Source organism: Neoarius graeffei, chromosome 1 (genome assembly GCF_027579695.1).
Source record: "Neoarius graeffei isolate fNeoGra1 chromosome 1, fNeoGra1.pri, whole genome shotgun sequence".
NCBI classification, from domain to species: domain Eukaryota; kingdom Metazoa; phylum Chordata; class Actinopteri; order Siluriformes; family Ariidae; genus Neoarius; species Neoarius graeffei.
In genome coordinates this window covers 12521354-12527825 of record NC_083569.1, presented here as the reverse complement: position 1 = coordinate 12527825, position 6472 = coordinate 12521354, and positions in this window count along the sequence as shown.

Sequence of the window (6472 nt, the reverse complement as noted above, 5' to 3'; positions counted from 1 at the left end):
ACGAGATCCATCCCAATTCTCTCAAACGGGGTCTCGATTAACGGTAGAGGGCGCAAAGGCGCTTTTGGAATGGCCGCTGGGTTTACTAACTGGCATTCGCGGCATGCCGTACACCACCTACGGACATCGCCGCGAATCCCCGGCCAATAGAATCGGGCCATTATTCGGGCTAGTGTTTTATCCTGCCCCAAGTGTCCAGCCATGGGATTAAAGTGAGCCACCTGGAATACCAATTCCCGGCGGCTTTTCGGAATTAAAAGCTGCGTGACTCGCTCTTTAGTTTGAGTGTCCTGCGTCACTCGGTATAATCTATCCTTCATAATCGCGAAGTAGGGGTAGGACGGGGTGGCGTTCGGCGGGAGCGTTTGACCATCGATTACTCTCACTTGGTCAAACGCATGCCACAGAGTCTCATCTCGCGACTGCTCTAATAGGAAATCCGCGAGGGATTCCCCAATAGAGAGAGGAGGAGCCGGCGGCTCCTCACTCTGACGCGGAGATGACGTAGACGGCTCTGTGACAGCTGCTCCCGCCAAAGAGACACCGGGACCTCCCCATGTCAAATGGCAGGACCTACTCTCTACTAGGCGTGTCATTAAACCCCGAAATCCCGGCCAATCAGTCCCCAAAATTAACGAGTGGGTAAGGCGAGGATTAACCACCGCCTTCACTATAAATTTTTCCCCTCTGAAAATAATGTGGACCGACACCAAAGGGTAGCTGTGAACATCCCCGTGCACACATAACACCTTCACCCCTTGTGCTCCCCCCAATGCCTCGTTTTGAACCAGGCTTTGGCGAATTGAGGTCTGATTACAACCAGAATCCACCAACGCCTGATATGTAGCCCCTTGGATACTCACCGGTATGCGATACGCTCCGGCCCGATCGAGGGCAGCCTCTGGCGCGTCGGGGATCCGAACCACCGCGCCCACTTCCATTGCTGTGCACTGCTGTTGAAGGTGGCCCGGGTCCCCACAGCGCCAGCAAACCGGCCCGGGCTTTCCCTCTGCACCGGTGATCTGGGGCTCACTCACCTGAGGTGGGGGAGAGACAGACACAGAAGGGAGAAACGGGAGGGCACCGCGGGTGCGGCGGGCCGGCTGGGGTGGTGCCGGCCCCCGCCTCCGCGGTGGGGGAATGGGGCGAGGATGGGACACAGAAGGAGAGGGAGAGAGAGAGAGAGATGAGGAGAGAAGAGATGATGCCATCTGCTGTCCTGCCGCCGGGACAGCCGCCAGATGATCCTCCGCCAGCTTGACTGCCTGATCCAGCGACGCCGGGCGGTGGCACTGGACCCACTCCGCGGTTCCGGCTGGTAAGCGGCCGATGAACTGTTCCAGTACCACCTGGTCGACGACTCCCTCGGCGTCGCGATTGTTGGCCCTCAGCCACAGCCAGCAGGCATCCCGGAGCTGCTGGCCGAACGCGAACGGCCGGCCGACTTCCTCCAGTCGCAGCGCACGGAAGCGCTGGTGTTGTTGCTCCGGTGTGCGCCCCACGCGCTGGAGGACGGCCCGGCGGAGGTCCGCGTAGGCCAGCTGGTGGTCGGCGGGGAGCTGTAGCGCGGCCAGCTGTGCCTCTCCCGTGAGCAGGGGGAGGAGGCGCGCCGCGCGCTGCTCCATCGGCCACCCCGAGGCTTCGGCGACCTGTTCAAACAACGTGATGAACGCCTCGGGGTCGTCCTGCGGGCCCATCTTGGTGACAATGAGGGGAGAAGGGCCCACGGCCGGAGCACTGCTGGACCCCGCCGACGCGAGGAGATGCCGGAACACCTCGCGATCTTCCTGCTGGGCCAGCACCAGGGCTTCGAAGCGCCGCTCCTGCTCCTTTCGGAGCGTGACGAGCGCCTGGTGCTGGCTTTGCTGAGCCGTGGCAAGGGCGTGGACCAGATCGGCGAATGGGGAGGATTCCATGGGGCTGCTGGTTTGGTGCTCCACGATCCCGGGTTTCGGCACCACTGTGGTATTTTCCCTGTGGGTGGGTGGAGCACAGAGGACGGCAGGACAGAGATCAGGTGAAACAAGGCTTTTATTGCCACACTTTTCAGTCTAACAATCTCGAACGCATAGAGACACACACATATATCAGCGTCTCGTCCAGGGATGAGCTCCTTCTGCTCTCGCTCTCCCTCCTGATATAGGGCGCAGTCACTGGGAAGACACACAAACACAGGTTAATTGCTCTCAGGTGACGTGATTCTGCCACTTACCTTCCCTGACTCCGCCCTCCTGTCACAGACTGGCGCTTGACCACGCCCCCGCTGCCACAAACACATACACCGATACTAGAGCCAAAAATCAATATCCAGAAAGCGCAGTGACCATAACTGACAGCATACCATCTTCAACACAAACCAATCATACGAAACTGATGCCAAAATTTTCTCCGAAAATCAAAACGCAGAAGAAAAAATACGAATCTTATGTGAATCAAAATCAAAAGATAACTGTGACCTCACAAAAAGCAGAGAAAGAAAGAAAAGCGTACGAGTGGACAAAACTTTTTGTCAGTGGTCTGAGATACAAGAAACACAGTACTGTACCTTTTACTCTGATTAACCTGAATTTATTTGTGATTTTTCAAGTTATATGGTTTTGTACATTTACTAAAAATAATGTAAATTTGTAAACTAGTCTTTGTGAAAATTTTGACAGAAGGTTAAGAATATAAAAATGCAAAGCAGTGCTTAAAACTAGTCACTATAGTAAATCATGAACATTTACACTGCTGTTTTCAATACTGCAATACAAAATAAGTTGACAATAAAAAATAATAAATAAATACCACCAACGTGGCACAGCCAAGATCCATAGTCCTGTTTCAATGGTCCTTATGGTATGTAAAAACAGTGACCATAAATTTCATTATGTAAAATAATTTTTTAATAAAAATGTTTGTCCTGTATTTTGTTCTGTCGTTTCTAGACATGTGAAAGCAAATTTATCTGAATTTAAGCAAAGCCATATTAAAATATCAGTAAAAATTCTACATTCAACAGCATAAGACAGACTGAATCAGTTTAATAATTGAGAGTTTTGATGCACATATTATATAGAATATATTTTTTTTCATGTAGATGTTGCACATCTTTTAAAATGACATTTCACAGGTTTTTTTTTTTTTTTGGTAAACTACATTACGGGCGGCACGGTGGTGTAGTGTTAGCGCTGTCGCTTCACAGCAAGAAGGTCCTGGGTTCGAGCCCCGGGGCCGGCGAGGGCCTTTCTGTGCGGAGTTTGCATGTTCTCCCCGTGTCCGTGTGGGTTTCCTCCGGGTACTCCGGTTTCCCCCACAGTCCAAAGACATGCAGGTTAGGTTAACTGGTGACTCTAAATTGACCGTAGGTGTGAATGTGAGTGTGAATGGTTGTCTGTGTCTATGTGTCAGCCCTGTGATGACCTGGCGACTTGTCCAGGGTGTACCCCGCCTTTCGCCCATAGTCAGCTGGGATAGGCTCCAGCTTGCCTGCGACCCTGTAGAAGGATGAAGCGGCTAGAGATAATGAGATGAGATGAGAACTACATTACATCATCTAGAAGATCCTTGGGCTAAACACGCCATAAAGGTTCTGTGTTGATAAACATTTGTGCTGATATTTGCTATGCAGTGGACAGTCGTTAGCTTTACAGGTGAGTTTTAATGTGTTTGCTTCTTCAGCTCACTAGTTAAGATTGTAGTCTGGTTTCTCAGTTTGCTTTCCTTTGTATGGCATAGACAGTGTGCAATGATACCATGAATTTATTAGAGAAAAAGTGTCATCTTGTGTCTGTACAAGGATAAAATATTAGCAATGTTTGTTCAATTGACATTTCTTATTTTTTTCTCCTGCAGGACACAGAAGCACAGTATCATGTCTAAAAACTAGCAAAATCAGGATCAGAATTTCAGATATTGGGAGCTATTTACTTCAGAATGCACCTCCATGTCCTATCAAAGCTGTGAGGTGGGTAAAAGCTGTTAAATTAATTTTAATTTTGATCTATATTGTGTAAAATGTTTCACATGAAAAAGAAAAATTAGGTTCCAAAGTCTCATCTCATCTCATTATCTCTAGCCGCTTTATCCTTCTACAGGGTCGCAGGCAAGCTGGAGCCTATCCCAGCTGACTACGGGCGAAAGGCGGGGTACACCCTGGACAAGTCGCCAGGTCATCACAGGGCTGACACATAGACACAGACAACCATTCACACTCACATTCACACCTACGGTCAATTTAGAGTCACCAGTTAACCTAACCTGCATGTCTTTGGACTGTGGGGGAAACCGGAGCACCCGGAGGAAACCCACGCAGACACGGGGAGAACATGCAAACTCCACACAGAAAGGCCCTCGCTGGCCACGGGGCTCGAACCCGGACCTTCTTGCTGTGAGGCGACAGCGCTAACCACTACACCACCGTGCCGCCCTATTTTTAATGTGAAAAAGAAAATTAGGTTCCAAAGTCTTCCATGAAATGTAATCTAACTATTCAAATGTCCCAGGTTTCTCTTGTTTCATGGCAAAACAATATGCTCTGATCAAGAGGATACTTGGGCACAACATGCCATGAAGATACTGGATTAAAGAAAAACCAAAACTCCATACAACACCCCACCATCATGGACTTTTGCAAGCTGGACAGAAACCACTACAAGCACATCATCACCAGAAGCAAGCACAGAAAGTACAATAACCATGACAACCCCGAAAGGAACATCAGCCACAGGGAAACCAAGAACATACATCACTCATACAGTAGATCTTTGAACAACCAACCACTTGGGAATACCAACAAGTCATCTCATTGGACACCAACCCCATGTCCAACATCCAACGAAACTATATTGTTGACTTCAAAGCAATCTGGGACAACTACCAAGTTTCCACTATGGACAACAGTGCAAAGGACCACAGAGAGATCATGAAATGAAAGAAAGAGCACCTCGAGAACACCCAATAATACATCTACAAGCTTGACCACTGGAAACGGGAAAGAATCCACTATAACACGTACACCGATACTAGAGACAAATCAATGTCCAGAAAGCGCAGTGACCGGAACTGGCAGCATACCATCTGCAACAAAAACAATCATACGACACCGATGTCAGAATTTTCTCCAAAAATCAAAACGCAGAAAAAAAAAAGAATCTGATGAGAATAGAAAGCAAAAGATAACTGTGACCTTGCAAAAAGCAGAGAAAGAAAGGGAAGCTTACGAGTGGACAGAACATTTTTGTCAGTGGTCTGAGATACAAGAAACACGGTACTGTACCTTCTACTGATGAACTTGCATTTATTTGTGATTTTTCTAGTTATATGGTTTTCTACATTTACTGAAAAGGATGTAAATTTGTGAACTAGTCTGAAAGTCTCCTCCTAGAACTGCCACCTTATTGTGGTGGAGGGGTTTGTGTGCTTGAATGATCCTAGGAGCTATGTTGTCGGGAGCATTACGCCCCTGTTAGGGTCTCCCAAGGCAGACAGGTCCTAGGTGACAGGCCAGACCAAGAGCAGTTCACCAAAACCCTTATGGATAATAAAATATCAAGGACCCTGACATCGCCCAATATGGCGCAGCTGGGGCCCCACCCTGGAGCCAGGCCCAGGGTTGGGGCTCGTATGCGAGTGCTTGGTGGCCAGGCCTTTGCCTATGGGGCCCAGCCAGGCTCAGCCCGAAGTGATGATGTGGGTCCAACCTCCTGTGGGTTCACCACCCACAGAGGTAGCCGTAGGGGGCCGGTGCAGTGTGGATTGGGCGGCAGTCAAAGGCAGGGGCCTCCAAAACCTGATCCCCAAACACAGCAGCAAGCTGTTGGGACATGGAATGTCACTTTGCTTGGGGGGAAAGAGCCTGAGCTTGTGCGGGAGATTCAGAGGTACCGGCTAGAGATAGTCGGGCTCACCTCCATGCACAGCTTGGGCTCTGGAACCCAGCTCCTCGAGAGGGGCTGGACTCTCCACTTCTCTGGAGTCACCCATGGTGAGCGGCGGCAGGCTGGTGTGGGCTTGCTTATAGCTCCCCAGCTCAGCCGCCATGTGTTGGAGTTTACCCCAGTGAACAAGAGGGTCGCCTCTCTGTGCCTTCGGATTGGGGAGAGGGCTCTTGCTGTTTTTTGTGCCTATGGGCCAAATAGCAGTATAGAGTATCCGGTCTTCTTGGAGTCCCTGGGAGAGGTACTGAGAGGTGCTCAGACTGGGGACTCCATTGTTTTACTGGGGGACTTCAACGCTCATGTGGGCGATGACAGTGACACCTGGAGGGGCGTGATTGGGAGGAATGGCTTCCCTGATCTGAACCCGAGTGGTGTTTTATTATTGGACTTCTGTGCTAGTCACGGTTTGTCCATAACAAACACCATGTTCGAGCATAGGGGTGTCCATAAGTGCATGCTGCACCAGGACAGCTTAGGTCGGAGGTAGAGCCCTGCAATCCTGCGGGACCCGCCACAAAGCAGTGTGGCATGGGACAAATTTTGAAAGCTCATTG